Below are 15,991 nucleotides of genomic sequence, written 5' to 3' on the forward strand. Positions count from 1 at the left end.
AATAGTATCGACAATTTTCAGATTTTCTTAAATTAATCGGGTCACAGTAATGTAATATATGAACGACGAAGGAACATAATATGTAGACAAGTATAAAAAATTCACTTAGTGCAAGTCGACACACTCTGAGGGAGCCTTATAATGTTTCTGCAGTAGCTATCAGAGTTTCGTAAAGCTATGTTTCTGATCGGAAAATAAATTTCGACTCTCGCTTCAGTTAGCAGAGTGTTATCTAAAATATTATCAAAAAAATGGTTCAGATGGCTCTGAGCACTTTGGGACTTAACTTCTGAGGCCATCAGTCCCCTACAACTTAGAACTGCGTAAACCTAACTAACCTAAAGACATCAGACACACCCATGCCCGAGGCAGGATTCGAACCTGCGACCGTGGCGGTCGTGCGTTTCCAGACTGGCGTAGAACCGCTCGGCCACCCCGGCCGGCAAAATATGGTCAAATGGACATCAGACAGCAGATTAAAAATCTTGTTATAGTTTTATCAACTGAAGGCATAAAGTCTGTAAAGGAGTCTGCGATCATATTTTGGCACTTTATTTTACAGGTCCGTCTTGATAACACGAACTTTTACACTTCACTGTTATCGGTTTCGTCTACTGCTCTCTTCAGATCATAAAATATTCTGATGTAGTATCAGAGTCAAACTAAACATCTAGTACATAGGTAGTGCACTTACTACGTACCTACATGTTTATGTTGAGGTTGATACTACATCAGAATATTTCATCGTCTCTTTTGGCCTTTACGGACTCGATATTTAGTTAACCAGTGTCATGGATGTAATTTACGCTGATTACAATAACACAGACTAGACCGCTGACCAGTACTTCGTGCTACACATTGCGTGGTTTAAACATGAAAATAACGTTGATAAACAGGCTGCTTTTCCATCACTTGTGTAAAGTTTCTATTAAATCACATTCAAAAACATACTTTGGGCACATTGGTCCAGCTTGTTGTAGATTTATGTAGCATTGAAACGGGCTTTATAGCGAGCATATTTCTTCTATGAGTCTTGCTTCATGTTAATAGTAAATGTGGTCAAAAGCGCACATGTTTCAGTAACGGGTTTGAAGGCGAAGCTGACGACACGGGTTAGGGTTGCTTAAGGGCCTTTATATTACCATAAAATTTCCTTCGTCCTGCGAGGGACGTTGCAGTCTTCTTTGGTGTAATGACTTTTGCCTAACTGCTAGTTTCATAGTCATTATGTTCATCTTGGATAGCACTAATTACGAGGGTAATCCCAAAATTAAGGTCTCCTATTTTTTTATAAGTACACAGACCTGTTTATTTCTACAATGGTTTACATCAGTTTACAGCTTGAACATTTAGCTATTTTTCGAAATAATCACTATTTCTGTCGATGCATTTTTGTAGACGGTGTGGCAGTTTTTGTATGCCCATGTCATACCAGCTCGCCGCCATGCTGTTCAGAAAGTTATGAACCTCTTCTTTCACCTCGTCGTCGGAGCTGAATCGCTTTCCGGCCAACTGTTCTTTTAACTCAGGGTGGTATCTGGAGCCAGATATCTTCACAAATCTACCAACGACCTATAGAATCGATGATACATTGAAGCGGTGCTGTAATGCTTTACAAAGGAGGAGCAACAAACTATTAAGCAGGTGGTCATAACGTTTAGATTTGTCAGTATACGTCGAAAAAGATGGCATGAGCACTAATCTTAAAAGAGGTTTCCGTGAGTTGACTCTACATCTTCTAAATTTTTGTTTATTTCATCTTCACATAAATCTCTGTTTTATGATAGAAGTGAGATCAGCTCTACCTGTACACTGTTACAACAATTTAAAGTCTAACTCCAAGTGAATTTAGGTTTTTACTATTATATTAGTTATTATTAATAACATTATCATTAATTACTAAACTTTTCAGTTATGAAAGGTTATATTTTATGATGAGCCTGTTGTTTCTTCTATTAAATAGAACAAATTATAATATTGTCATCTGATGAAATAGTAAATGGAAATTGTAACTAAAGATGTTTCATTTTGATCTTGCTAATCGGCACAGTTTCACCCAGGCGGAAATGATCGACCAATGTTTACGCGGTCCTCCAAATATTTTTCTGCGCTAGGTAAAGTGACTGCAGCACTGTTGCTTCCAGCAAAGTCAATCCGAACAAATCAAAGCGTTCCCTCTGGCTCTCTGGCACAAGCAAAATTAATGAATTCTCTGTAGTCAGACAGCCGCCAGACATTGATGCAGCTGCCCCAGCCCTTCATCAGTGATTCATAGTTTTTTTTTCTACAAGTCAAATTAAATTACGTAAATTTTATGAATAAAATATTTCTTCGCAGATATTTAATCCGCTTAGCAAAATTATTTTTTAGACTAAAGTTATACTGCACTGCCAGATAAGCCAGGAATAAACTGCGCTTAGTCGTCAGCTGTTTGAAACTGCAACCCCTCATCATTTCTTTAGTTTCCATGGCCCTCATTTATCCAGAACCTTATATTCTGATATAATTTGAGCTTTATCCGCAGAATATGAATACGAAAACGAAGCTGCTTTGATTAAGTTATATGTAACTATTTCTTTTAATTCATTTATCTTTTATTCCAGGCGGGAGTTATTCCGTTCTCTGAGTAATCCACTTAGATAAAAAGATCCGACCTTATACGCGCTTTTAGGAAAATGACATTTCTGTCGTATCAGAGAATGATTTGTTTGTTCGCTAGCATTACAAGTTCCAGACACCACTGTCCGTATTAAGTGAATACAGTGAAAGTAACAAATCATTCAGGCAATATGGTGACGAAACCATATTGTCATCGTAGTGAAGGTAGTCTGGTTGAAACCGCTAATTTACGTTGTAATTTTTGGGTATTATGCCACTCTCATAACAAATAAAAAACCATCCCATTTCTTTAAAGTAAAAGTTTTTACACCGATTTTCCCGTTGATTTTGAAGACATTAAAACCACACCATATGAACTGGGCGGATTGGCAACTCGGTTTGAGGCGCAATGTCACGGACGGCGCGAACATTCCTGCTGGAGGTTCGAGTCATCCCTCGGGCATGGGTGTGTGGTTGTTTTTAGCATAAGTTTGTTTAAGTAGTGTGTAAGTCTAGTGACCGATGACCTCAGTAGTTTGGTCGCTTAGGAATTCACACACATTTGACCATTTGAACACACCATATGTTTCTTTCATTTCAGAAAACAAAACTCCAGATAGTTCGTAACACGATAACGCGGAACTTGGGAGAACTGAACAGGAGACAGTAGCACATCGAAGATTTGAGTGGATGCTTTAGGAGTGTCCTGGTGGCCTAACTGCTAGATCTGTGGGTTCATAAAAAATTGTATCTTGTCACATATGATCAGTTAGGAAAAAATGAAAACTGTCGTAAGCGGGAAGCCGCCATTGAGGATTCTGGTTTGCAGCAATTCGTTCTGCAGTCAAAAAGCAACTGATCTTGGCAGAAGCACGGTGCCTTTGTTCCATCCGGAAGTTAGCTTTGGAGAACAGCAGCGACCAGGTCACTGTAAAAGCCTAAAAGTATCTAAACATATCTTATTGCACAAACAGCACAATAAACTGACATTCAGAAAGTCAGTACAGATGGTAGCGTAATCATGCGAAACACAGGCGCGAAAGAACTGGATGTACTACACGAATAAACAGAATGGTGGTAACTCATTCTTCACCATGTACACACAATTCAGTTAAAATGCTTCATAAAGCGTGTAGGGACATACTACACTACTGGCCATTAAAGTTGCTACACCACGAAGATGACGTGCTACAGACGCGAAATTTAACCGACAGGAAGAAGTTGCTGTGATATGCAAATAATTAGCATTTCAGAGCATTTACACAACGCTGGTGCCGGTGGCGACACCTAGAACGTGCTGACATGAGGAAAGTTTCCAACCGATTTCTCGTACACAAACAGCAGTTGACCGGCGTTGCCTGGTGAAACGTTGTTGTGATGCCTCGTGTAAGGAGGAGAAATGCGTACCATCACGTTTCCAACTTAGATTGTAGCCTATCACGATTGCGGTTTATCGTATCGCGACATTGCTGCTCGCGTTGGTCGAGATCCAATGACTGTTAGCAGAATATGGAATCGGTGGGTTCAGGAGGGTAATACGGAACGCCGTGCTGGGTCCCAACGGCCTCGTATCACTAGCAGTCGAGATGACAGGCATCTTATCCGCATGGCTGTAACGAATCGTGCAGCCACGTCTCGATCCCTGAGTCAACAGATGGGGACGTTTGCAAGACAACAACCATCTTCACGAACAGTTCGACGACGTTTGCAGCAGCATGGACTATCAGCTCGGAGACCATGGCTGCGGATACCCTTGACGCTGAATCACAGACAGGAGCGCTTGCGATGGTGTACTCAACGAAGAACCTGTGTGCACGAATGGAAAAACGTCATTTTTTCGGATGAATCCAGGTTCTGTTTATAGCATAATGATGGTCGCATCCGTGTATGGTGACATCGCGGTGAACGCACATTGAAAGCGTGCATTCGTTATCCCCATACTGGCGTATCACCCGGCGTGATGGTATGGGTGCCATTGGTTACACGTCTCGATCACCTCTTGTTCGCATTGACGGCACTTTGAACAGTGGACGTTACATTTCAGATGTGTTACGACCCGTGGCTCTACCCTTCATTCGATCACGGTGAAACCCTACATTTCAGCAGGATAATACACGACCGCATGTTGCAGGTCCTGTACGGGCCTTTCTGGATACAGAAAATGTGCGACTGCTGCCCTGGCCAGCACATTCTCCAGATCTCTCACCAACTGAAAAGTCTGGTCAATGGTGGCCTAGCAACTGGCTCGTCACAATACGCCAGTCACTACTCTTGATGAAGTGTGGTATCGTGTTGAAGCTGCATGGGCAGCTGTAACTGTACACGCCATCCAAGCTCTGTTTGACTCAATGCCCAGGCGTATCAAGGCCATTATTACGGCCAGAGGTGATTGTACTGGGTACTGATTTCTCAGGATCTATCCACCCAAATTGCGTGAAAATGTAATCACATGTCAGTTCTAGGATAATATATGTGTCCTATGAATATCCGTTTATCATCTGAATATCTTGGTAGGTATAGCAATTTTAATGGCCAGTAGTGTACAAACATGCCACATTACTGCATTACTGCTCGACCAACGTCTTGATAATTGATTAATTTGCAGGCAGGGTATGATTGGCGAAGTAAAAATGTCCTTAACAAAATTTGGTTACTGCCTGGTAAAGAAATTTTTTTTTTTTACACGTGCTTATCTGCTGTGAATGCAACAAAAAATTGATCCACGAACTCGATCAAGAATTCAGCAAGTCCTGAACACTACGCCGCTATTCAAAGTCCGAAAAAATATTGTGGACAGCATTCCTACATCCACCATATCGTGCGCATATTTTACATGTTCATAGACATCTTGCACGATGAATGTCAAGCGCTTGATGGTGACTGGCATGTCACACATCCGTACAGGTCTTCTCTCGACGAGCTTGTACGATCAACTCGCCCAGGCCAATACTCAAAAATGGTTCAAATGGCTCTGAGCCCTATGGGACTCAACTGCTGAGGTCATCAGGCCCCTAGAACTTAGAACTAGTTAAACCTAACTAACCTAAGGACATCACAAACAACCATGCCCGAGGCAGGATTCGAACCTGCGACCGTAGCGGTCTTGCGGTTCCAGACTGCAGCGCCTTTAACCGCACGGCCACTTCGGCCGGCCCAGGCCAATACTGTCTCCATCCTTAAATCCCCATAGTCTTACCTCGTACATACGTCGATGCTATACTTACAAAAATGTATTGATATACACACTAGTTGCGGCTGCACTTGCATGTCCGTATTTTTCGTATGATGAGTAATGGTGAACTAGCAAGCTGTTGTACGCGCAGTAACGTCAGCTGTCCTCACGCGTCTGACTGTTCCGGTAAGCAAAGCTCATGATGTGTGTCCCGCCCCCTTCTCCTCCTTCCCCCAGACTGCCCAAATGCATGATGTGGCGGCATTCGTAGTGTTGCTGGTGAGGAACACACGTCTATGCAATGTGCCGTTGATGTAGCTATACATTAAGCAACATGTGCATTTTGCACCGAATTTAATAATATTTTGACATGGTTTATGTTCACTGTAAAAGAAGAAGTTCCATTCCCTACTTCACCCTCTTAAGGCACAACGCTTTTTTATTTATTTTTTATTTTACTTTCTAAAGTAGCCTACATTCTTCCTCAGGGTTCAAGCTATCTCCACACCAAATTTCATCGAAATCGGTTCATTGTTTTAGACGTATTTATTATACTGGTATGAATTATTCCTAACTCTATATATACAAATATTCCACACTACTCGTGCTTATGTGCTTGGTTAAATATACCAGGTGGCTTGCTTTTTATGGGGCATCTTGAATAATGTCTCTCTTGAAAAATTCAAATGGCTCTAAGCACTATGGGACTTAACGTCTGAGGTCATCAGTCCCCTAGACTACGTAAACCTAACTAAACTAAGGACATCACTCACGTCCATGCCCGAGGCAGGATTCGAACCTGCGATCGTAGCAGCAGCGCGGTTCCGTACTGAAGCACCTGGAACCGCTAAGCTACGGCGTCTCTCGTGAGTTAGCGCGGACTTTTCAGTGAATAATAACTATATTAAAGTTAGTGCTACCACAATTCCACCAGTGTTTATATGGTAGCATTGATTGTTCTGCATGGTACTTGGGTTGTGAATTGTTAGCATCCCATTATGGTGTAGTCAAAATTAAGCATTATTCACGATTAACTACTTGTACCTAAGAAGATCCATACTTATACATACAATTTTTCTGAGTTATTAACGCATACTCAGCTCGCTGTGTTCCTCCATGAGATTCACAGCGCAGTGGACAACGGCGTTCAGGCTGATGCCGTGCTCCTTGATTTCAGTAAGGCTCGCATTGCCATTTAATGAAAAAAGTACGAGCTTACGGAGTATCGGAGCAGACCTGCGACTGGATTCAATACTTTCTTGCAGACAGAACTCAACACGTCGCTCGTAACGGAACTAAATCGACAGATGTAAAGGTAATATCCGGAGTACCACAGGGAAGTGTGATAGGACCGCTGCTGTTCACAATATGTCTAAATGATCTAGTAGAAAGTGTCAGATGTTTTTAAAGGCTATTCGCAGATGATGCAGTTGTCTATACCAAAGTAGCAACGCCAGAAGATAGTAAGAATTTGTAGAACGACGTGCAGACTCTGGCAGTTGAGCCTGAACGTAAATAAATGTAACATATTGCGTATACATAGAAAAAGAAATTCGCTACGGTACAGCTACACTGTTGATGACAAACAGCTGATGACATCGTCTGCCATAAAATATCTAGCCGTAACTATCCAGATCGACCTTAAGTGGAACGACCATATGAAACAGATAGAGAGAAAAGCAGACACCAGACTCAGATTCATCGGAAATGTAACTCATCCACGAAACAATTGGGTTATAAGGCTCTTCTTCGCCCGATTCTTGAGCATTGTTCATTTATCTGGGATACCTATCAGGTAGGGCTGATAGAGGAGATAGAGAAGATACAACGAAGAGCGGCGCGTTTCGTCACGGGATCGTTTAGCTGGCGAGAGCGCGGCACGGAGATCCTAAACAAACTCCACTGGCAGACGTTACAAGAGAGACGTTGTGCTTCACGGAGAGATTTGCTATTGAAATTCCGGGACGGCACTTTTAAGGAGGAGTTGGACAACATATTACTTCCCCCCACATACATCTCGCATATTGATCACGAGGAGAAAATTCGAGGAATTAGAGCCAATAAAGAGCCCGATCAGATAGTGGTACCGAAAGCACTCTCCGCCACACACCATTAGGTGGTTTGCTGAGTGTGATCGAGACGTAGATGTACTGCCTCTGTACGTACTGTTTTCCAAATTATTTTTTACTTAAATGCGTTTTGAATCATCGGAATCAACATTCCAGGTTCATTATTCAAATTATGCGGCGTTTATAAACAAAAAAATTTGTACTTGCTTTCGATAGTGCTATTCAAGTTCTATAGGTATTTCTTCTGATCTCTAAGACATTTGTTAAGGTACTTATCAACCTACAAAGTGGGTCTTTAAACGTGCTTCCTCGCTCCATTTTTCTCTTTGATGTGGTGTCACTGCCTTTTACGTAGCTTCATTGTTATAGGTGTTGCTCATGGGCCGGCTGTGAAATTATTTGCGTTCTTTGGGTTTTTGTATTGTGGCGACACCGTCACTCTGCACACGGCCTTGCAACGGTCATACGCCCGTGGAAAACAAGACGCAGTAACCATTCACTTTACCTGCCGTCTTTCTGACAGCTGCCGATTATGTCCTAATAGGTAGTTCCGCCAATAGCGGAGGCTCATCCGTCATATGTTACAGTTTGACACATCCATACGCTAGCATGTCCACATGTGTCCAGAGTCGCTCCGCACTGCGGCGTCCGTCATCTCACAAGGCGCTATTGATTATTTAAGTGTAGGTTTCCTCTCCTACACGTTTCCATAGTCCACTAACACCGAAGCAGCAAGTTAAGTCTGCAGTTAGCAATTTTTTTTCTTTCTCTTTTCATGGTGTCTAACGAATTACCAGAACAAATGTAAGAGTTTCCTAACTTCCATGGACTTTATATACAGCTGCTACACATCGTCGACCAAACACTTTGGAATACTTCAAGCTCAGCGAGTTGACCATCCAAGAACAGCCGCATTCATTCACTTGGTTCAACCCCCACTGTTCATTCTTTTTTTTACTTTCAAGTATGTATTCATCGTAATACGAGAATATCGACTGCAAGTTTAATGCGTGAGGTGTCCTTTGGAGGAAAAAAAATCTATAGCCATCAAGTTTTCCTAGTTGAACACTAACGTCTAATTTACGATTAACAAGCTTTTACTTGATTCTACATCCAGTAGCACTTCGTATCTTTACACACAATATATAGCTTCATTCACCATTTGGCCAACTTACGTGTTTATTTATGTCAGCAAATACAACTGATATGAAATTGTAATTTTTATGTGTGTTCAGAAATTATATCTGAAGAAAGCTGCGGTGTTGAAATTAATATAGAAGGTCTAAAAGCTTTCTATAAACTCGAAAAACAAAATTGTAAGAACATTTGCGGAACGAACTTGCTTAAGAGGGGACACAAAATTTCCCCTGATTTTTAGTTGTTGCAGACAACAGCTACAGTAAAAACAATCACAAACTGAGGCACTAGCTATATCTGGGGCAGTAGTAACAACTGTGAAATAATAAATTAATATTAAAGACTTCCCGTATTTTGTGTTAAATTGATGAACAACTGCTTTACTGCAAACGATAATGAATTTCAGAAACTGGATATTACTCATCCACTTCTTCCACAATTTAGCATCAGCAGGGGAGCACCGGCAATATTCGAAAATGCTTTTCACGGTGCTGTGCAACTGGCTACGCAAGGCACGGATTATGAATTTATGACACCGCCGAAGAAACGGCAATAAACTCAGAGAAAAGCAGCGGGAACGCAGTAAGCTGGCTGGCCTCGGAAGCAGCTGTGCCTTTCCGCATACGACGTCGGCTCTGAATTAATTTGCCAGCTCTGTACTTCACTTTTAACGTCATCACATAATACCTCTGTGCGAGCGCTTAATTAAATTAACTTTCCCGTTGTACAATTAACGGTCTCTGCTTTCGAAGGCGGCTTTGAAACAAAGCACTACCTCCTTATTTCGGACAAATTTATGAAGATTTACGGCGACAAGAACGGACAGTGCGATAGCTGCACAAAAAGTCGTAAAGAGAGTTTATAAATTCTGTATTGTTGTAGTTTAAATTGCACTTGTAAAAGTGACGTCTCCTATACACAGGGTGTATGAAATCAATGGCGAGAGAGTTAGAGTGGTTTTAGAGTGTGTCTTTGACAAACAAACTGAGGATAAAAACCCGTGTCTGTAAATGTCATCCAACGGCGCTACGAAGCGTCCAAGTACAGGAACCAGCGCCGGTCCCTAAGCCATCCGTACGGTAGAAAACGTGAGTTTTTATGCGGACGGATCGCAAGCAGAAGTATTAATGAATCTGACAGCATTCATGCATTTAGTTGGGATCCATAGTACTCCGTGGCACTTTGCATCTAGCGTCTGACTCCAGGCTTACGAAGCGAACCGAGATTAGGCCTGGATTCTGAATTTCGGTGATGTTTGCGTGGCGTGGAACAAGAAGTCACATTTATGTTTATAGATGACAAACCACTCTATTATTATTGAAAGACTATTCGAACACTACTAATTTAGAAGGAAGGTCAGCGTTGGCCGTAATTTTAATGGTTTATTGACAGCAAAATCGAATGGTTCAAAAGGCTCTGAGCACTATGGAACTTAACATCTGAGCTCATCAGTCCCCTAGAACTTAGAACTACTTAAACCTAACCAACCTAAGGACATCACACACATCCACGCCCGAGGCAGGATTCGAACCTGTGACCGTAGTGGTCGTGCGGTTACAGACTGAAGTGCCTAGAACCGATCGGCCATCATGGACGGCGACAGCAAAATCGATTTTCAATCACATAGTGATCATCTTCAGTGCTGCAGTGCACAAATTAAACTCATAGACACTGGTGTCAAGTTATTATCAGTAACCAAAGCTAAGAAACGATCACAATAACTCTAATTTCACGTACATGGTCGTTGTGCACGCAGCACTCTACGGAGTTCTTAGACAGTAAGCAAATATACAAAATTCTGTGACTACAGCAAATCGTTCAACAGACACGACGTCATAAACACTGGGCTGTGTGAAAATGAAATATCTGGGCAAAATTCGCTGGACATACAGGTGAAAATTGTGTACAAATACGCACGAGATTTGTTAAATGTGTGTGACATATATTTGACATGTGTGTATGTGGGCAAAATCACAGGTAAAGAGCCCATCCTAAACCACTAGAAAGATTTTTATCAAGTTCTGTACACACATTACATACAATACGACAAGAAATAGTGTGTAGGGAAGAACCACCAGCCTCCTACTGGGATGAGCGTGTAATGTGGAGAGGGAAGAGAGGATGCGGAGATAGACAGCGAGGGTGAGAAGGAGGTAGGCACAGATAGGAGAATATGGACAGAGTGGGGAGTGGGAAATTGACAGAGAAAGGTGAGAGAAGAGACGGGCAAAGAAAAGAGAGAGGAGGAGGTGGACAGAGAAAAGAGGAGGAATAGATAGGCAGAGAGTTGGAGGAGGAGGAGATGGACACAGAGAAGAAAGGGAAGGAGATGAACAGGAAGAGGGGCTGACATCGATCTGTTGTAGAATTTTAGAACATGTTTTTTGCTTGCGTATCATGTCATTTCTGGAAACCCAGAATCTACTCAGTAGGAATCAACATGGATTCCGAAAACAGCGATCGTGTGAGCCCCAACTCGCTTTATTTGTTCATGAGACCCAGAAAATATTAGATAAAGGCTCCCAGGTAGATGCCATTTTCCTTGACTTCCGGAAGACGTTCGATGCAGTTCCGCACTGTCGGCTGATAAACAAAGTAAGAGCCTACGGAATATCAGACCAGCTGTGTGGCTGGATTGAAGAGTTTTTAGCAAACAGAATACAGCATGTTGTTATCAATGGAGAGTACCGTCTACAGACGTTAAAGTAATCTCTGGCGTACCACAGGGGAGTGTTATGGGAGCATTGCTTTTCACAATATATATAAATGACCTAGTAGATAGTGTCAGAAGTTCTATGCGGCTTTTCGCGGATGATGCTGTAGTATACAGAGAAGTTGCAGCATAAGAAAATTGCAGCGAAATGCAGGAAGATCTGCAGCGGATAGGTACTTGGTGCAGGGAGTGGCAACTGACCCTTAACATAGACAAATGTAATCTATTGCGAATACATAGAAAGAAGGATCCTTTATTGTATGATTATATGATAGCGGAACAAACACTGGTAGCAGTTACTTCTGTCAAATATCTGGGAGTATGCGTACCGAACGATTTGAAGTGGAATAATCGTATAAAATTAGTTGTTGGTAAGGCGGGAGTCAGGTTGAGGTTCGTTGGGAGAGTCATTAGAAAATGTAGTCCATCAACAAAGGAGGTGGCTTACAAAACACTCGTTCGGCCTATACTTGAGTATTGCTCATCAGTGTGGGATCCGTACCAGGTCGGGTCGACAGAGGAGATAGAGAAGATCTACAGAAGAGCGGCGCGTTTCGTCACAGGGTTATTTGGTAAGCGAAATAGCGTTACGGAGATGTTTAGCAAACTCAAGTGGCAGACTCTTCAAGAGAGGCGCTCTGCATCGCGGTGTAGCTTGCTGTCCAGGTTTCGAGAGGGTGCGTTTCTGGATGAGGTATCGAATATATTGCCTCCCCCTACTTATACCTCCCGAGGAGATCACGAATGTAAAATTAGAGAGATTCGAGCGCGCACGGAGGCTTTCCAGCAGTCGTTCTTCCCGCGAACCATACGCGAGTGGAACAAAAAAATGGTTCAAATGGCTCTGAGCACTATGCGACTCAACTTCTGAGGTCATCAGTCGCCTAGAACTTAGAACTAATTAAACCTAACTAACCTAAGGACATCACACACATCCATGCCCGAGGCAGGATTCGAACCTGCGACCGTAGCGGTCACGCGGTTCCAGACTGAAGCGCCTTTAACCGCACGGCCACACCGGCCGGCTAGTGGAACAGGAAAGGGAGGTAATGACAGTGGCACGTAAAGTGCCCTCCGCCACACACCGTTGGGTGGCTTGCGGAGTATAAATGTAGATGTAGAAGAGATGGGCAGAGAGTGAGGGATGGGGGAGACGAGCAGAGAGAGAGGGGGTGGTGAAGATGGACTAATAGAAGATGGGAATAAACAGAACTCGGGCAATTATTGTGCCCAGTCACTTATTGCTGCATTCGCTGGAGCTCTCGGGAGTTTATTGTGTGGTATTTTTAGCATCGCGCCCGCAAACTTAAGAGTGGCAGCGGTGGTCCTATTGATGGCGGCAGTGTGCCGTTTACGTGGTTCGCCTCTAATTAGCGTGTCCGCGCGTCTGCCGGCGCATCAGGTGTCAGCCCTGCCGCTGCACGAGGACCACTCTGAGGCGCAAAAGGGCCCCTCTTCCTCTCTACCTGCCTCCCTGCAAGGGCCGGCTGGGCCGCCGCCTTTGCTGGTCGCGCGGCCATTAGCCAAATTAAAAATTGCTAATTTTGCTGCTGCTGCGGCGTCGACGGAAGGGGGCTGTCCTGTTCCACATCTGCGGAGAGAACGCTCGCCAGCGGCGAGCCGAACAAAGCGCTGGCGCCCACAATGGGACGGCCGCCCATCCTGGGCTGGGCGGGGATAATGAGCGGGAGCGCCGATCGCCCCCCCCCCCCCCTCCCAACTCCCCCTTACTCACTCTCTGACTGCCGCTTCCTCTTCCCTCCACCATCCACCTTGTTCCATCCTTTCCGCTCTCTTCCGTCGCCCTCGACACAGGAACGCGGGACAGATTCCAGAGCTAGCGTTTGCGGGGCGCGGGGGGAATAAATGAGGGAATAAATCGCGCGTGCACTCATTCCACCGTAATTTCTAAAACAAACGGGTTGTTACCGGAAAGTTTGTGCGCTTCTCAAAGGTGCTTTCTGCGTCAGTGAAAAGACTTTGGAAAGCTAAATGTCGACAACTAAACTAAGACACACTCCGCGAAGAAAGAATATTTTTGTGCTTACACAGGATGCCTCACAACCGACGCTCTGTTTCGAGTCATTCGCTATACAAACGCTTTTAAGGGGAATTTGCAAAGTTTATGCTTCCAGTGTTAAATAAGCTAACTGTATGTATCTTTGTCTTTCGAACCAATGAGGAAAACGCGCTAACTTTTTTACAGCTAATACATCCGTATGAGCCGCGCGGGATTAGCCGAGTGGTTCAAGGCCCTGAAGTCGTGGTCCTGACGGAGGCTCGAGTCCTCCCTCGGTCATGGGTGTGTGTGTTTGTCCTCAGGATAATTTAGGTTAAGTAGTGTGTAAGCTTAGGGACTGATGATCTTAGCAGTTAAGTCCCATAAGATTTCACACACATTTCACAAAAAAAAATGGTTCAAATGGCTCTGAGCACTATGGGACTTAACATCTATGGTCATCAGTCCCCTAGGACTTAGAACTACTTAAACCTAACTAACCTAAGGACAGCACACAATACCCAGCCATCACGAGGCAGAGAAAATCCCTGACCCCGCCAGGAATCGAACCCGGGAACCCGGGCGTGGGAAGCGAGAACGCTACCACACACACATTTCACATACATCCGTGTTATTTATTTTGACTGAAGCAGACTTAAAGAAATTCAATGAACCAACGACATTAATTTATTAAAATATGCAACATTTTACATTAAATGGTTGTACATGCAAACACATAACTTCATACCCATTCAAACCACTGCCATAATTCAGCTTCATAGGTGTAATAAATTATAATAAAGCAACAAAATTTCCTGGCAGATTAACACTGTGTGCCGGACCCAGACTCCGGACCTTTGCTTTTCACGGACAAGTACTCTACCGACTGAGCTAACCAAGCACAATTCACGACCCCTCCTCACAGCTTTACTTCCGCCAGTACCTTCCTTGTCTCCTACCATCAAAAATTCACAGAGGTTCTCCTGTGGAGCTTGCAGGACTAGCACTCCTGGAAGAATGGATAATAAAGCGGCTCACAAAATTGCAGGCGACTAGCACGCATAATTTTGCAGATACAGGAACGTTAACTGTAAAAAAGACCATTTTGAAATAACCTAGTTAAAAGCTGAAAATGACAAATATTTACTCATATTTCTAAAAGAAGGCTCAAAAGCACCCAGCAGCATAATCAGAATCTTCTTCGTCGTCCCCTCTTTCTCGAAAAGCATCTTCCTTCGTGCTGACCTTGCTTCTTTCGTGTTGAACTCGGCTGAACACTGTGACTTGCCAAGTCTTAATGTGTGAAAAAGTTGCAATCTCTGTACAGTATATTAGCCAGCATTGATGTTCATATGTGTTAGCACTCATTCTTCCTACGTTTGCAGCATTAAGTAATAACACAGAATCACTGACTCCCCATTTCAGAGTATTTAACCTCTCCCGTGTCCGAATAATAGTCCTGAATTATTCATTGGGATTCTGAGTGTAGATAATGCTCATACCAACACAGACACGCCCTACACGTGAAGTACTATTTACCAGTGTGTTCTCCAGTGATTTCTTTAAACTGTTCACTTAATTTTGTTTTACGTGTCCTAGTAGGAGGCGTGTCTCTCTTGTTGTCTTATGTCTCATTCTGATCATTCCTTTCTACCCTGCAAATGCATCTTTCTCATGAGAACCACATGATTTAACGTTTCTAGAATTCTGGTTACCACTAAACTTCCGTTCATGATGATTAACTGACATTGTCTGCTGTATTGGAGGCTATCTCAGAAGCTAAATACAGTTGTCCTTATTACAGAAGATTATTCGCCCAGATCGTAAAAAATACACAATGATTACCATTTTCAGCGAAATTAAATAGCCATCTTCAAATCATTTCTGTAGACAAAATTTTACAGGGTTAACTGGACACAACAATTTTTGTCTAATGTGAACAGTCGACGAAATGGACTGGCCCTGTAAAACTTATTTTTTTCTATAGAAACTTACGTTTCTTAAAAGAGTCTTGCTCTTCTAGGCATGCTTATAGTCTGTCAAACTGAACCAAAGCCCTTAGAAAGACACTATTCCACACGAAAGTCACATATTTTCGTACGAAACAAAGCTAAGCGACAGACACATTGTAAACAGCAAGGTAACCAACACTAAGCGCTGCGTATCTCCGGTCGATATTTAAAAAACAGCTGCTTTCTATTGGAGCAGTTTCAGAGGTATCCATATACAAGGTGCATTCAAGTTCTAAGGCCTCCGAATTTTTTTCTCCGGACTGGAAAGAGATAGAAACATGCGCATTGTTT

At 43.0% G+C, this 15,991-nt stretch overlaps 1 protein-coding gene across 1 annotated transcript in view; it reads left to right on the forward strand.

Annotated features, from left to right (window-relative positions):
• Window positions 1-15,991, forward strand: part of LOC124605202 (kazrin) — a 1,111,833-nt gene that overhangs the window by 755,863 nt on the left and 339,979 nt on the right. The window lies entirely within an intron of this gene.

Source organism: Schistocerca americana, chromosome 3 (assembly GCF_021461395.2).
Source record: "Schistocerca americana isolate TAMUIC-IGC-003095 chromosome 3, iqSchAmer2.1, whole genome shotgun sequence".
Classification (NCBI taxonomy): Eukaryota; Metazoa; Arthropoda; class Insecta; order Orthoptera; family Acrididae; genus Schistocerca; species Schistocerca americana.